Raw genomic sequence first — 18,570 nt, forward strand, 5'->3', positions numbered from 1 at the left:
CCCCAAAGGTTCATGTTTTGGAGTATGGTCCTTGGTGTTGAAGGTGGTGAGACCCTTAAGAGGTGAAGCCTAGCAGACAGTGATAGGGCCATGGAGGCATCACTCACGCATGAATGATTGCTTTCTATGATACAAAGTGACTTCCAGCTCTCATGAGAAAGGCTTAGTTCCCATGAGAGATGAAAGGAAGATGGCTACCTCTCAGTCTGTCTTCATACACACGCACTATCCTCTTTGTTTCTGTCAGCCGTGTTGTGATGTAGTATGAGACTGGGCTGATGACACCCTTATGCCTTTAGACTGTCCAGCCACCAGAATTGTAAGCCAAATAAACATCTATTTATATTAATAAACTACTCAGGCTCAGGTATTTACATTAGCAACACAATAGTGGACTAATCCAATACATTTTCCTGGAGACAGGGTGGTATACAAAGATGATCAGCTGCAAATGTTCCTTTCTTGTCATCATTCTATAAAGGCAAAGGTTCTTTTTTTGGGAGTACCTGCTAAATATAAAATTTGAATTCTTTGAGATTTGGGGCTCTGCCTAGTCTTAAGGTTTATTCCAAAGCAAAACATGTTTCTTAATGTGGTTGATAAATAAGAGAATAACATCAGAAGAACAGGATGTTGGGTTGATTTATATGTGAGTTTGCCTGGTGTATTAATATTTGGAAATGTTCAAATGAAATAGCACTTGAATTAATGCCTGAAAAAAACTAACTTTCTACTTTTTTTTTTTTTAAGACTTTTTGCCCCAGAACGCATGTGCTTACCAGAAAGAGACAGAGAGACAGAGAGAGAGAGAGAGAGAGAGAACGTGAGAAATCATCCCCCAGGCAAAATGGCCATGCCACAATCTACTCCTCTATTCTCTTTCTGGGATTTTGGGCACACATGTGTCCTGTGTGAATTTCAGGCTGCCAGGTCTGGGACACAAACTGCAGTTGGTCATGGGGGAGTCCAGCGCCTTAACATACCGTGTCACTTGATGGTACTTTCTACTATATAATGCTGTTTTGGAGAGATTGCAAGTGAAGACATTTTCCTGTGTGTGTGTGTGTGTGTGTGTGTGTGTGTGTGTGTATTTAGATGAGCATAGGAGGGTACCGTTGGATTTAGTTTAGGTTTTGTGAAACTGGCGTCCATTAGAAGCAAACATCTTTAAGGACTTACATCCCTGAGAAGGAACACCAACACCATGGTATAGGATTTCCAAATGGAAATATTATAGATTTCAATCATGTTCAAGATTTTTTGTTTTGTTTTTAACTTGCCAAAGTACACGTGCACTCAGCAGAGAGAGAGGAAGAAAGCACTCTCAATGAAGCATAGTCACGTTGCAGTCCTTTCCCTCCTTTTGTCTATCCTGTTGGGTTTTGGGACATGCACATACATGTGCCCAGTGTATTTCCAAGTCACAGAGGCCATGATTTAAACCTCATTTGGTCATGTGGGAGCCAGCTTTTTTAATGGCTAAGTTATTGGGTTCACCCAAATCAAGGTAGAGATTTCACTGTGGTAGAGTTTGTTTTTTATTGTTTTTGTTTGTTTTTTAAGTATTTGCCATAGGATGTGCGTGCTCTCCAGAGAGAGACAGAAACAGCAAGAAGTCATTCTTCAAGGGGTGACCATGTTGCAATCCTTTCTCTTCCATTATCCTCTGAGGGTTTTTGGCATACACATACATGCACCCGGCATAATCTCCAGGCTGCTGATCTGGGACATAAACCTCTGTTGTCCATGTAGGATTCCAGTGCCTTAACTACCATATTAAATACTGGCCAGGAACTACAATAGAACTTTAACATACACAAGTACAAATTTAATTAAAAAAAAAAAAAAAAAACTTCCAGAATTTTGGGTCAGCAGGTGGTGTGATGGTTAAGATGCTAGACTCCCACATGACCAATCATGGTTTAAGTCCCAGGCCTGGTGACTTGAAAATCACCTTGGGTGTGCACGTGTATATACCCAAAATCTCAGAGGACAGGGAATTGCAGCATGACCATCCCTCTAAGGGGTCATCTCTCTGTTTCCTTCTCTCTGTCTCTCTCTGGTGAGATCATGTGCCCTATAGCAAAAACAAACTAAAAGTTCTAGTTCCAAACTTTCACAGGACCTGATTGACTCATTCCAATCCTGTTTTTCCTATTAAACCTGTTATTTTTCACATGTAAGATACAAGGGTTTTCAGGAAATACTTTGATACTACAACAGAAATGCATATATTTATAACTCCTAGTGAAAAACAAGGTTCTCCAAATATTTGTTAAATGGGAAGGAACTATAATTTTGTGAGGATAGTATTACTTGAACTTTTTGTCAAAGTGTCCCTTGGTTATAGCTGAGCTCTACTTCCATCAGATTCCAGAAGAATTATCTACCCCTCCAATGGCTTCGTGAAATAAACTGTTATGTTTCTCCTTATGTTTCTTCTATTTTCTTTCCAACACGCTTAAATAGCTGTGTGACTGTGATTCCCCTCAGACTGTGCATGTAGCTGGGTCATAAACCCTACTAGGCACTCCACAACATGTAAGTGGTTGAATGAATGAATCAATGTTGAATGACTATAACATTCTCTTAGAATGTGAGTTTCTCTGGAGACAGAAAAATAGCAAGGTTTATCCATCTACAACCTTCTGTAGTCCCATTGGGAAGCTATTTCTGATCATATACAACCTTTTTTAGCAATAAATATGGGCTAATGTATTGATTACCATAATTTTGCAACCACTATATAAATGAAATATGTTTTTAAAAAAAACTTGCCAGAGGATATGTACAGTTGCCAGAGAGACAGAGACAGGGAGATAGGAAGGAGAGAGATAAAGCACCCCTCAGTGGAGCATTGTAATACTGCAATCCCTCCTCTACTATTTCCCATCCTGTTGGGATTCAGGGTATGCATGCACACATGCCTGGTATGTTTTTTAAGCTGCTGGGGCTGGCATGTGTGTTATATGGTTAGTGATTTGGGATCCGGCACCCTTAATCACTTAGATCATAAGGCTGGCCCAAGAAAATACTTTTATTAAACCCATTTCATAAATAAAGATGCTGAAATGGAGAGAGATTACATTATCTGCTCGATGCTGAATAGGTAATAAGTATAGCAGACTGGGATTTCTGGCCAGGTAGTCTGACTTCAAAGACCAGCTCTTAATGGACATGTTCTATTACCTCTAAATTACAGCACAAATATTTCACTGTTGTGTTATGCAGGTGTGTGTGTGTAAATACTGTTTCATTGTAACTAAAGATGTTAAAGAGCCTGTAACTCTGGGTAACTCCCATTTGCTTCTTTCATTGGATATAACCAGATTGTCTACAGATGCACTCGAAGACTTATTTTAATGAACTGCATACAGATTTGCAGACTCATTCTGTCCATAACTCATTCGGGATAGTAGTTTGCAATTCTCAATCAGACTGAAAACACTTGAGCCTCCACAGTTTTCTAGTGCTGGAAAAAACCCTCACTCTTCTGCTTTCCTCCTGCTCACCATTAAGTAAATGTCGTCTTTGCTGTGTATTTTCTTGCCTGGCCAGGCAATACACCCGATAACAATTGTATCAGCAGTTCCTACTCTTTCTTGTATGCCTTGGAGGACTTCTGTTTATTCTTTAATACTATGCATTTTTGTGAGAGAATATTCTAGAAGGTCATTCCCCGCAATTAGATCCCAAACACCAGGTTTAGGAATGTTGCTGTTTCAATTTCAGTGAGATAAATATACAAATCCACTCTCTTTCTAAAATACCATAAACTCGTATCGATGAAGACTTAGGGATAGTTATATAAATTAGTGACGAGATGGCATTAAATAGTGCTTCAAATAATGCAGAGTCCAAATTCTATATCAGAGTGTATGATAAAAGGAAGCAGGTCAGCAAGATTTTGCCTAATGGAGCTCCTTTGGGAGTCTGATGAGAAATAGAGGACTCAGAATTAGGTTGCCAACGATTTATAAATTATTTCAACTCCAGGCTGTGGTGGTACTGAATACGTGTGAAAATAAGGTATAAACTAAGATGTACCCCACCCCAAATTATAATCCCCACATTTTCTGGGTTATTCTAATTATTTGGTTATTGGATTTTTTAAAAAATACATATGTAAGCTTGTCTTTAATTTCTTTCCAAATAATTGCAAGTTCAATATTTGACAGTCTGTGGTTCTTGAGGTTTGCTCTACCCAGTATGTAGAAGTGGAGTTTATTATTTTTATTTTTATTTTTTTTCCTTCAGAGAATTTTGCTATAGGGCATGAGAAATTGTTGGAGATGCAGAGAGAGAGACAAACAGGAAGTAAGAAATCACCACCTACGGGAAATGGCCACACCACAATCCCTTCTCTACTATTCTCCTCTTGGGATTTTGGGCATGCACCCAACATACCCAGTGTGAGTTTTGAGCCACCAGGTCCAGGACTTGAACCACGGTCAACTATGTGGGAGTCTAGGGATGTAAACATTACACCATCTACTGGTCCCAGTATATGAGTTTCTACGTGAGGGCAAGCATGTAGGAACACACATGTATATGTGCTTGGGTATATGTGGTATAGATTGATGTAGTCTGTACAAAAATAATCTTTTATATTAGTATTGAAAAGAAAAAACCTGGGAAAACAAAATACAACTCTTTCAGCACATCCGAAAGAGACATTTGTGTGTGTGTGTGTGTTTATTGGGTTGTTAGAAAAGTCATGATGCATTTTACACAGAAAAACAAAAAATAAGACTTTTCCAACCAACCACTATTTTTTTTCTCTGTAGATATAAATTTACTGTCTTGAGATAAATACTCAAAGTTTCTTAAGCAGTTCAAAAAAATGAGGAAAGTGGTGTGAGACTAAGGATGAGTGTGTATCATCTGATTTTTGTGGGAAACCAGAAGGAAACTTTAAAGACTTTTCTCTAATCTGGGTTATAGAAGGAAACCGTACCGTTTATAATTTGCTATTCTTTGAAGTTAGTATTTTGGAGATTTTTTTTTTCTTCTTTAAATTGGATAATTTACAAATGAATGCTCCTCGAGGAACTCTTAAAATCAAAAGAGAAAGTAGTCTGCTTGAAAATTGATTTGTCACCAGTACATTTTAGCCTAAATATTTTTCAGCTCTGATAATTACTTGATTTTAAAATTCCATGTGCTGAAACTCAGGAATGTGCAAGTGACATTGGCAGGAGGGATGAACATAGCGAGTGTCTCTTGGGGGGCATATTTCTGCTGCATTTCTTAGAGATAGATGATTACTTCTAGGTAGATGCTTCAATTTTAGTGTTTGGATAAGTGGAAAAAAGAGAAAAACAGTGCTCCTCCTGTGTTGTCTGACTGCCACGTGCTAGGCTTGGGGGCAGGAGTGTGTACGTGTGAGCAGATCTGATTTCACTCTCAAGGCAGCCTTGACTGGAGGGTGTATCCAAATTTTATAGATGGGGACAAAGTGGGGAAGATGTGAATGGTAAGGAACCTACCATATTCACCACACTTTGAAACAGAGTTTTTACAGCTTTTTACCCTAGCAGCAGTTCTCATATTGGAACACACATTCAAATCATTACTTGGAAAACTTACGAAATACAGATTGCTGGGCTCACCTCAGATTTTCCGATTTAGTAAACGTTGGCGCGGCTGAGAATTTGCATTTCTGATCCATCTCCAGGCAGTGACCAAGTAGCTGGTACTGGGGCCACAAGAGGAAAAAACAGTGCCCTGTCAATCAGACCTCTAGATCTATCTTAATCATGGGCCATTCCTAACAAGTGAGCGTCCAGTGCCTGAGCAAACTCAGGGAAAACTCGGACCTTTCATGCTATGCTGCTTGAATGTAAGCATCTATCCTTGGGGAGGGAGGCAGTTTGCCTGGAAGTTCTCAAAGCTACAGGGTAAACATGATGCATCGTCAAGGAGTGCCAGTTTTCCTTGATGGTAAATAGTTTAACATGCTATTTTTATATTAAAACAAACGGCTGTGTCACGGAGCAGAATACAAATTCACATGGATTTCTAACATAAGGCTCTAGATTTCAAAGAAGTTTTGCCCTTCTGGTGGACTGCTTCAGGCTATGCTTCGAGTCTCAGAGGGCACCTGTTTGCTCTCCTCTGGTAGTAAGTGGGTTTAGCGGAGAAAAAAAAAAAAAAAGGTTATTTTTCATCAATATTAAATACTTTTTTGAGCTGTGAGTTTCTATCTCTGGATTCAAATTCTAGTCTCCTCCCTGACCTTAGAGTGAGCGTTCCTCAGGGCCTCGTGTTCAGGACCAAGTACGTTAACCTTTTTCAGAGGACCTATGGAACCCTACGGTTAGAGAATGACACTTCTGTCTAACACTGTGTGCTAGAAACTTAAACGTTTTTAAAAGTTAAGAAAATTAAATACATTTTAAGCCTCTTGTCCTTCATGGAAGAAAAGAATTTGAAGTCAGTTTTTGGAAAGTTCTTCCTTCATTGTGAGCCTTAGAAAACCTGGGACTGATCTCATGGGTTTGTACACACTCACACACACACACACAGCAGATACAGTTAAGTTTCCGATACACTCTGGCTTCTAAGTCAGGTGCCCATTTTCCAGGGTTGGGCTATTTATCAAAAGTGAGTGGCCCTGTTCTATTTACAATGAGCACGGGGCTCTTTTTTCAGGTCCCAATCTGTGGCCCTCACTCACCTCCTCCTCTGTGTCATCTCATTGCTCTGGAGGAGATGATGACAAACTATAGCCAGTGGGCCAAATCCACCTACCACCTGGCTTTATATAGCCCACAAGTTAAGTATGACTTTACAGTCTTAAATGATTAGAACAAAGTCTAAACAGAAATCATGTTTCCTGACACATGAATATTAGAAGAAATTCAAGTTTCTGTTGTAAGAAATGCAGTTTCCATAAATATTATTAGAACACAGCCACAGTCGTCTGATGGCTTATTATAAAGGGCATCCTTGGGCTGCTTTAGGGATATTCAGTCAGAGGAGAATAGTTGCAACAGAGACTTTGTAGCCCACCAATCCCCAAATACTTACTCTCTGACTCTATAGAAAAATCTTACACATTCCTACTCTAGAGTGCAGAAAGCAGGTGCATGTCTCCTTTCAGGAGATCTGTATCGTCTTAGATTCCCAAATCAAAGTAGTTCTACCCATAGACTAGGTGCTCCCACCTATTCGTCCTTTCTCCAAGGAAGACTTGGGTAACTAGTAGGTGTCTTTGCAACAGAAGTAACATTAGGTGATGATGCTGGTAGTGGGGTCACCTTTTGCCTTTTCCTTTCTTGAAGCTCAAGTATACTGATTTAGTCACTCACAAACCCACTTATTTACCCTGCAGTCTTCCCAGAAAGCACATCCCAAGTTGAAGCTTGTATGTAGCTATTTGTGCGGAGTGGAAATGGGGGTGATCTATTCTATGGAACCATAGTAGGAGAACAGGGAGGAAAACGGCCAAGGCAAAGGTGTCCAATTTATTTGTGTGTGTGTGTGTATTCAGAGTTGTGTAATCATCACCCCAGTCAGGTTTTAGTATATTTTCATAACTCCCCAAAGAAACATCATTCCCCTCTAGTTACTCTCTGTCTTCCCCTAGCCCTGTCCCTATCTCTATGGATCTGCCTATTTGAGATATTTCATGTACACAGAAGTACACTGGACTGACTTCTTTTACTTCACATAATGTTTCTAAGGTTCATTCATGTTCGAGCATGGTTTGGTATTTTATATCTTTTTATTGATAAACTACTTGTATGAATAAATGCTTTTTATTTATCCATTCACCAGTTGGTAGATGTTGGGTTATTCCTGCTTTGGGGGTTTCATGAATGATGCTGGCAGGAACATTATTGCTCATGTTTATGTGTGGACATGTATTTTTCAGTTTTCTTGGGCATGTATCTTGGGGTTTTAATTGTTTGGTCATATGTTAACACTATGTTTAAACGTTTGAACCATGTCCAATGTGTTTTCCAATATAGTTACATTATTTACATACCAGCTAGCAACCTGTAGGGGTTCCAATTTCTCTACATCTTCAGGGAGGCCTGTTATGACCTAGCTTTATTTTAGCCATCTTAGTTGGTATGAACTGGTATCACACCATTTTGCCTTTCCTTGATAGCTAATGCTGTGAAGCCTCTTTTTGCATGCTTATTGGCCATGCGTATATTTTTGGAGCAAGGGCTATCCTGAATCTTTGTCCACTTTTACAGTTGGATTGTCATCTCCTTATTGAATTGTGAGAGTGTCAAGTCTATTCTGAAAATAAGTACTTTATCATATATATTATTTGCAAGTATTCTCTCCCATTCTATGCATTGTTGATTTGCTTTATTTTTTTAGATGCTTGTGTGTGTGTGTGTGTGTGTGAGAGAGAGAGAGAGAAAGAGAGAGAGAGAAAGATAGAGAGATTGATTGTTTGAGAGAGCAAACTTGAATGGGGCCTGGTTATGTTGCAATTCTTTTTTTTCTAATTCATCATTCAGTCTGGATCCTGGGCATGCATGCATGTACCTGGCATGAAGCAATAGAGCTAGGGTTCAAATTCTATGCATTGTTGATTTGCTTTATTTTTTTAGATGCTTGTGTGTGTGTGTGTGTGTGTGAGAGAGAGAGAGAGAAAGATAGAGAGATTGATTGTTTGAGAGAGCAAACTTGAATGGGGCCTGGTTATGTTGCAATTCTTTTTTTTCTAATTCATCATTCAGTCTGGATCCTGGGCATGCATGCACGCACCTGGCATGAAGCAATAGAGCTAGGGTTCAAATCCTGTTGGCCACGTGGGATCTGGTTTTCCTATGCATCGTGTCTAACTGCTAAACCATGGGGCTGGCCCTTTGTTTATTGATGGTGTTCTTTGAAGCACTGTTTTACATTTTGATGAAGCAAATTTGTCTATTTTTCCCCCTGCTACTTGTGTTTTTGATATTGCATCTAAGAAGGCTTTGCCTAACCTGAAGTCATGAAGATGTTCTCTAAAATATTCTTTGAGGACTTTTCTAGTTTTAACAGTTACATTTGAGCAGGTCAATGCCCATTTTGAGTTCATTTTTGTGTGTGGTGTGTGAGGAAAAGGTTTTACTTTCTTTTTTTTTTTTAATTTTACCTGTGCATCTCCTGTTATCCCAGAACTGTTTGTTGACATTCTATTTTTGTTTTGTCATGTAATTATCATAACACCCTTGTCAAAAACCAATTGAGCATAAATATGAGGTTATATTTCTGGATTCTCAGTTCTACTCCATTGATCTATCATATAAGTCCATTCTTATGTCAGTGCCACACTGTCTTGATTATTATAGGTTGATAGTGAGTTTTGCAATTGGAAAATATGAGTCTTTCCAGCTGTATTCATATTTTTCAAGATGTTTTTGTCTGTTCTGGGGATCTTGAATTTCCATATGAGTTATTAGGATCAGCCTTTCAGTTTCGGTTGCAAAGAAGCTGGCTGAGGTTTTCATAGGGGTTGTGTTGATTCTGGAGATCACTTTGGTAAGTATGACTGTCTTAATAATAAGTTTTCTGACCCACCGACATGGATGATTGTCTCTGAACATCTTTTGCTTTTCCTTGAACAATGTTTTATCATTTGCATAGTATAAATTTATTATTTTGTTAAAATAATTTGTTTCTAACTATTTTCTTCTTTTTGATGTTACTGTACATGGGATGATTTTCTTAATTTCATTTCCAGACTTTACATTACTAGTATACAGAAATACAGTCATGTCTTTATGTATATTTTGTACACCGAAACTTTGCTGAACCTGTTTATTCTATCATTTTTCTTGCCTAGTTGGACTGCCTGGTACTTCCAGTACCGTGTGAGATAGAAATGGGAAAAGTGGGCATCATGTTTAGTTCTTGATCTTAGAGGAAAAGCTCCTATTTCTCACCATCAAGTTTGATGTTAGCTGTGGAACTTTCAAGATGTACTTTACGAGGTTGAGAAAGTTCCCTTTCATTCCTAGTTTATTGAATCTGTTAATCATAAAAGGGTTTTGGATTTCATCAGATGCTTTTCTGAGTCTATTGGGATGATAATATGATTTTTGCCTTTTTTCTTTATTGATATGGTATGTTACACGGATTGATTTTTGGATGTTAAATTAACCTTTCTTTCCTGTGAAAGATCCTGGTGGTCAAGTATGTCATCTTTTTTTAATATGTTGTTGGATTTGGACTTGTTTTGATAGTATTTTGTTGAGGATGTTGGCATCTACATTTGTAAGAGATATTGTTATGAAGTTACCTCTTATTTTGATGTTTTTATCTGACTTTGATATCAGGGTAAAAATTGGTCTCACAGTTTCCTTGGGGATATTTTCTTTTCTTCTATTTTTTTGAGAGAGTTTGTGAAGAATTGCTGTTTCTTTTAAAACATATGGTAGAGGACCAGCAGGTGACATGGAGGTTAAGGCACTACATCCCACATGACTGGCTGTGAGTGTGAGTCATGGATCTGGAGGCTTGAAAAATCACTGTAGGCACATGTGCATGTGTGCCCAAAATCTTGAGAAGAGACTTGAGGAAAAGCGATTGTGGTATGGCCATCCTCCCTAGAGGTAGAGTGGTAGTGGTGGTGGTGGTGGTGATTTCTACACCCTATAAAAAATAATCAGATGGGCCTGTTAGAGATGAAGGCTATAAAACAGGATGTCAAAACCTTCCTTGTAAGTATTAATAGCAGACTAAATCATAGACAAAATCAAATCTCATGGTTGAAGAAAGAATTGCTGACCTAGAGAAATCCATCATGAAGACTGAGAAAATTGCCCCAAAAATGAGAATAATATACAAGAAATACTAGATGCCATCAAACATCCAAACATCCAGATAATTGATATCCCAGAAGGTGAAGCGATTCATAAGGGCATTGGTAATCTATTCCATGAAATCCTGCAAGAAAACTTTCCAAACGTAGAGAGGCATTCAAAGATCCAGTCCCAAGAAATACAAAGGACCCCAAATAGAATCAACCCAAGAAGATCTCCAAGACACATTATAGCCAGATTGACCAAAACCACAGACAAAGACAAGACACTAAGATTGGCAAGAGAGAAATGTCAAATTACCTACAAAGGACATCCCATGAGGCTAACAGTGGACCTCTCATCAAAACAATGTGAGTGAGGAAAGAATGGGAAAATATATTCAAAGTGTTGAGGGAAAAACAATTTCAACCAAGAATACTGTACCTGGCAAGGTTATACTTCATATGAGAAGAAAAGGCAAGGACATTCTCTGGTAAACAAAACCTGAAAGAATTTACTAACACCAGACCAGCTCTCCAAGAAGTTCTGAACGAAGTGCTATATCAGGAAAACTAAATACAGGCACATAGAAATAAGAGTTCAAAAACTAAGAAAAGGGTCAACTTAATAATAGGGACAAGTCTGGAGTTGAACATTATATCCCAGAATTTAATTGGGAAGATTGGACCATAGCAGAAGATAGATTAAGTACATGAGACTGAACTAGTGAAATAGAATTTTATCATTTTTGACTAAAACACTGCTGATTTTTTTCAGCATCAGACTCTGCTCTTAGAAACTTGAGCATTTAGAAGTGACCTTCTAAGAGAATTTCCTTTCTGTTTGACCCATGTATAATGTTCATTCATGCCACTTTCTTCAAAGGGTCTTTATGCAGGCACTGGTTACAGTGACTGTAATGAGCTATGGTATGAAGCACAAATATTAGAAAGTTTTTTTATCCTTTCAATAAGGTGCCTCTTCTCTATTTGTTTAGTCTGGGATTATATTACCTCTAAGCAGTTACCAATAAGATAAGTCATCCAGCAATACCTGGGATTAGATGTGACTTTACACCTCAAGTCATTTCTTTTTCCACACTAAGTGAATGACTACGTGTACTGTTTTCATCTTGGCCCACTGTGGGGATTTCCTTTCACCACTTTTCCTCAGTGTTACCTACTACTGGGACTGCAGTGTAACAGTATTCTCTGCCTGTCCATCAGAGAATTGGGTCCAAGTGTTTTTCTCCTCCAAGAATTATCATAGGATCTCTGTCTCCCTGAGGCCCTAGGTTTGATTTGAGAGAAATGTACTAATGCAGTTCAGATAGTGGTAGAAGTTCTAGGAATCTGAATCACTTTTTAAATATAAGTTACTTAATACCTTTCAGACTTGCATGGGCTGATCCTGGATGTATTATTTCCATTATATGATGAGTTTCTACCATAGCTACCCAATATTGAGATTTGGAGGATCTGATACCATTGGCTCAAAATGGACAATTTCAGGCACATAATTATTCGTGCCTTGTAGTCAGGCTTTAAGATTCTGCTAGGGCTCCTCAGTGCTCCAAGAACTGTTTTACAAATGGTGACTAATGTTCTGTGGAAAGCATGGCCTTGTTAGAACCCAAGAAATGTACTCGACTTCTCTATTGAGGTTTACCAGGGACGATGCATTGCATTCTTATTCAACATGGCTTTGCACCATAAATCTGTGGGGACTTACGGCCTAAGTGGCAGGTCAGCTTGTACTGCATTATGGAATTGCTGCAGAATCTTCTCTTGCCCTGACTCTACTGGAAATGGGCACCTTTCTGAGTCACATGATAAATGGCTTAGAGCAATGCAGTTTGAACATCGCTAATCAGAAAACCGAAAATTTTATTTTTTTATTCTAATTTTCATTTAATCACATTTATCTTTATAGTGTACAACATTGCTTTTTCCAGCATGAATACCATATATCTGTCAAGTAAAGATAAAACTATATACATTTATCATCAGCAGATGGCTTTTCATTTTGAAACCTAAAATTTTAAATGCTCCAAAATCAGACTTTTTGAGTATGGCTAGGATGCCACGGTGGAAAATTTTGTGCCCAATCTCACGTGATAGGTCATAGCGAAAACAGTTTCACCACTCCCTATTTATTCAGAATTATCCTTTTTTATATTTTTTCAGAGGTTTTTGCTATTGGGCACTTGTGCTCACCAGAGAGACAGAGAGCGAAAGAAAGCGAGAAATCACCCCCGCAGGGGACACGGCCACACCACAGTCCCTTCTGCTCCATTCTCCTCTCTGGATCGTGGACACACAGGCCCCTGTGCCCAGTGTAAGTTTAACCACCAGGTCCGGGACTCAAACCACAGTCAGCTACATGGGAGTCCAGCGACATAGGCATTATGCTAACTGCTAGTCTCAGATATGTCATTTTTTAAAAACTGTTAAGTACTTATATATAAGTAAGTGTGAAAAAATAACTTTATCGGTAGATATAAATTCAGAATCAGGAATGATGGTGATGCCAAACAACCAGAGATCGATCACGTGAGTGACTGAGCTAGTGATAGCGTTGCTTTCTGATGATTCAGTGCACATAAACTTTGTTTCATGCACAAAGAAAAAAAGATTAAAAATACTATATAAATTGCATTCGGGCTGTGTATACTAGGCATATATGAATTACATTTGAGCTGTGTATATTAGGTGTATATGAAACATAAATGGCTTTTGTGTCTTGACCTAGGTCTTACCCCAAATATCTCATTATTATATGCAAGTATTCTAAAGTATTTTAAAAAATAAAAATACATCCAAAATATTTTTGGTCCCAAGCATTCTGGATAAAGGATACTCAAGCTGCATTCCCAAGTATGGTCAGATATACTACCTCCCAGACTCAAAGAGGTCCACCAAATGCTGTCCATTATTTCTAGAGCTTTGAGATTCGAGGTATAACCATTTATTCCTCAGTGGGATGAGGAAATCTTTATCTGCCCCATAATACTAGACACCTTCTCTTCTGTTAGCTATATTGTGGTCTGTTAGCAGTAGTCACAGATCTTTGCAGGTCGAGACACCCCGTTGCCACATTGACTTTGCTTTTCCTCACAGTCATTTCATCCATCTCGCGTCCGTCTGTTAAGGAATGCCACATGGCCTCTGCGATTGTGGAATCCCAGCATCCTTATTGAAGCTATAAATCCCAATTCTGTGTCAGCATCTCCCACTGTTAAGTCTGTCTTGCAGAGTATTATCTTAGGGAGCTTTTTAAAAATGCTGTTACAATGCTGCTATTTCTCTCACCAGGGTCAAGTCCAGACCCCTAGCAGACCTACTCCCATAAGCCTTTGGATCTTCTACTGGACTTGTTTATTGAAACACCTGCAAGCCACTAGGAACTAGTTGGGGGTGCAACACCTCACCTCCTCAGTATGACATACTACTGTGTCCATGAGCTCTGAAAATGCATGGTACTAGGTAACTTCCTGCTTTCAGATATCTCCAGACTGGAAAAAAGCCAAGTTCTCTACCTTCAGAATTACCCACCATTTCAAGAGGACTCTTCTCTTGTACTTCTTGTCTCCTGGGGCTAAATCCAAGAGGGATGGAAGCTACACTATTTCTCACTGGTTTTTATCTCACTTACTTTTCTGAGACTCTGTTTCTCGAACTCAGAGCTTGTTGAGCTCTCATTTGTGGTGTATGTGTGAAGGTGTGGTAGTTATCACACATGCTCAGGAATACCAAGTTCTCATCTCCTTCTGGGCATTTGACAAATAGAACTTTCCAGCATCTGCACATTGAGCAGTGCTATTTGCCTATTTCTGGCCCGTGGTCTCTTGTCAGATTCGATGTGTGTTGCAGTTGAGCTAAGCTAGTTATATTAGTCTGAGTCCCATAACAAATACCCAGACTGGGTGACTTAAACAAAAGACGTTCATTTTTCTCATCGTTGCGATGAAAAGTGCCAGGAAATCTAGCTCCTGGTGAGGGCTGCCTTTCTGCTTATGGATGGCCCCTTTCTTGCTGTGTCCTCGCATAGCCTTTTTTCTGTGCAGATGGAGAAAGGGCATGAGCTCTGCTCTTTCTTGCTCCTGTTTTGGGGACCCAACCCTCTCAGAGAGAACTGACCTAATCTTATTGGACCTTAGTTAGCTTATGATCTTATTTAACTGTAATCCCCTCTTCAGTGGTCCTGTCTCCAATATTGAAGGTTAGGATTTCCACATATGAATTTGGGTGTGTGTGGGTGGAGGGTGAGAGGGGTATGATTTAGTCCATAACAGCAGTAAAAATCCGCTAAGCTACCCTTTCTCTTTCGCTTTCTTGACCTCTACAAGCCTGGATGCTGTTGCCATGTTTCAGAAAGCACAGCTCTTTTTTTTTTTTTTTTTTTTTTGAGAGGTTTTTGCTATAGGGTGCATGCGCTCACCAGAAAGACCGAGAGAGACAGAGAGACAGAAAGTGAGAAATCACCCCTGAGGGAATGACCATACCGCAATCCCTTCTCCTCCATTCTCTTCTCGGGATCTTGGGCACACACGCACATGCACCCGGCGTGAGTTTAAGTCACCGGGTCTGGGACTCTAATTGCAGTTGACTACTGGGAGTCCAGTGACATAGCCATTATCCCATCTGCTGGTCCTGAGATAGCACAATTCTAAGAGAGAAGTAAGCTGGACCTAAGATTAATGATTGGAGCTGTTACCAATAGGGAAGCAATTTGATGAATGTGTGGTTCTTGGACCCAGATATTAAAGATGAGAGACCCATCCCGAAACACTAACAGAGCCACAGCCATGAGGAAAATGTGAAAGGGATATGCTTTCATTAGTACATTAGGGAGAGGACTGAACAGACGAGTTACTAGGGGTAACTGCAACCAGACTGGTATGGGGGGGGTTTTCTTTGATTGCAGGATCTTGTCAAGAATATTTAGGAGACAAGGTCTGTCACTGTGGCTGGCTCCATTGTTTGTGTGGCTTTGACTGAGTTTGTACACTTTTTGTCTGGTAAGGGGAAGTCGTACGCATGCCTAGTGTGGACTTTGAAGGTGTGAGCATGCTTGTATGGAGAGTTTTGCCCACATTGTCCAGTGTACCCAGTAAATGCTCAGGTAGCCGGGAAGATATTTGAGCACACATGCGTTGCTGTGACAGGAGAGGGTTACTTTCTCTAGTTCCCCTAGAGACAGTTTCGGCAGTAAAAGTCAGATAACCTTGCTCCTGTTGGCACCAGGGGTCTGGCTGTGACACTTGGCAATGACAAGTGGTATGTCAGATGCCCTTTCTGTTGGAGTTTTGGGACTTCCTGCTCATTCCTGGCTAACCACCTACTCTAACCGAGGGGCCTTGAGAAACCCATGGGACCACAGACAGCTCTGACTAAGTAAGAAACAGTACGGGTAAAGTGAGATTTAGGAGGTGGTTCCTTACCATAGCACAGCTTAGCCTCTCCTGGTTCAAGTAAGAGGGAAACACCTCCTGGTATACAAATGCTAATTCTTTTTGCCTCATAACCGGCATGGGGTTCTTTAAAACAAGGATTTTTCATTTCTGTCTTCCTGTATACAAGTAGTCACAGAGGAACAAGATCCATCTTTGGAAATTCAGTTAATTGTTCATCATAAATTAATACTTCGTATGTCATCCTGATCCCACATTCCCTTTCTCCCTGTCTCTCAAGCAGAAGGTGGTTTTATTTTCCGTGTTACTTTTTTATTTTATTTTTTATTTATTCATTGATTTTATTTTAATTTGACCAGAGAGAGAGAGAAAGTGAGAAAGCAAGCTGCCAGGTCCAGGACTCGAACCGTGGTCAGTCATGTGGGAATTTCCAGATCCTCAACAGCTATACCACCTGCTGGCCCCTCCTTGTTACTACTTTTAAATAAAAGGTAATATATTTCCTATTGCTCTTTCACCTATGTCATCATGTAGTTTCCATGAAAACCATTTTATTGGCTTTACAATATTTGATCCAAAGGCTGAGACACTTTAATTTTTATGTAACTTTTATTTATGTATAATTTTGTTGCTAGCGAGGTGCCTTTCTACCACTTATGTTGAGGAAAGCAGTGTCTCTCCTGGAATGAATGATCAGAGTTTGAAAATATGCCCTAATCATAGATCTAAAATTAATATGTTCAGATTCATTAAGCAATTGTTATTGTTAATTTTTCAAAATAGGATGTTTCGCACACTCTTTGGCTTTGGCTCTCAGGTCGCTTTTTTTATGTGCTGCTCTCAGTATACACAGAGCTTTCTCATCGAATGATTTATGTTGAACAAATAACAAAAAGCCCCTACCCTAAGGAGCTGGAGTGTGCAGGCATGTCATCTAATACAAGATCATGAAACATAAAGAACAAGCACTATGTATGAGTTGGGGGGGGGTCTTTGTTTCTGGAAAGTTCCACAGCAGTGAAGGTGTGTTTTTAGCCAAGTGACACACAATTGATGATGCAATGGTACAGTGATTTCTCATGTAAAATGAGACATTTAACAACAAAACAGGCCGTTAAGAAGCCACTAGTGAGTCATTATAGTAGGCACATTTGTCTTAAAGATGGCCCCAACCTTGTAGCAGGGAACGACAAAGAAATGGTGTACCCTTCAGGAGATCTCTGCGCGGCTTAGGCTAAGCTATTTTTTAATGCTTTTATGCGGTCCCTGAAGGGAACACAGGAGGACAGAGAAACAAATATGGTCAGCTTTCCATCGCCACTAGTGACACTACCATCTCCAATTATAGCCCTCTAAGAGATCTCTGAAATTGTATTTCTGAAATGGTCATTTATTACAAGCTTAAGGCTCTTCTGATAAATAAACTGGGAGGTTCTGTGATACTCCTCCCAAGGTCAACAGGGGCCGTGTGGGTGTACGGTGTAAGAGCAGGGAAGGGAAAGGTTAGATAAAGGGGGTGAGGTGCAGGAGTTCAGGCTGTGATTCAGCTTCGTGAGTAATGAAGTGGCAGGCCGGAAGGCAGCTTCATTATCTGTGGTCCCCGAGATCCATCCATCTGTGGGAATTGAAAGCCCAGAGGGAAGACAGGAGGCATATGATGGGAAATGGAGTGGCATGTGGTGGTGAAGTGGGTGGTCTTGGGAGTTGGAGATTTTGAGTTTGTATCTTCCACTTAGACATGGCTACATGAGAGGTTTGGGACAGTTTACTTAAGTTCTTGAATGCTCAATGTGCCTATCAGTAAAATGAGAATAAGACTACTGCTTTACATTATAGGTTCTTTTATATATTCTTTTTTTGTTTGTTTGTTTTGGAGAGATTTTTGCTATAGGGCGCATGCGCTCGCCAGACAGGCAGAGAGAGACATAGAGACAGAAAGTGAGAAATCACCCCCCAGGGGGATGGTCACGCCGCAATCCCTTCTCCTCCATTCTCCTCTCGGGATCTTGGGCACGCACGCACACGCGCCTGGCGTGAGTTTTAAGCCACCGGGTCCGGGACGCGAACTGCGGTCGACTACGTGGGAGTCCAGTGACATAGCCATTACGCTAACTGCTGGTTCCCAGGTTCTTATATATATTCTATAAAATCATTTTAAAAATCCATGTAACTAGCCATTGTTCAAATAACAGTGGTGCTATTTCTCTTTTGTGGCCTTCTAGACATTTGTTGTCCCTAAATTCCATTTTAGTGGGAACCCATTTTCTACTTTGTCTCTCTCAACAGGGTATTTTCCCACTTTAAACAGTTTCTACATAAAATTCTGTATTTCAAGAAAAAGAGCTCTAGATAATATACTGAGCATAACGTTTGGCAATAATTAGAATAACTCCCATTCACTTCTGC

This window comes from Tupaia chinensis, unplaced genomic scaffold (assembly GCF_000334495.1).
Source record: "Tupaia chinensis unplaced genomic scaffold, TupChi_1.0 Scaffold142326_1, whole genome shotgun sequence".
In the NCBI taxonomy this organism is placed as follows: domain Eukaryota; kingdom Metazoa; phylum Chordata; class Mammalia; order Scandentia; family Tupaiidae; genus Tupaia; species Tupaia belangeri.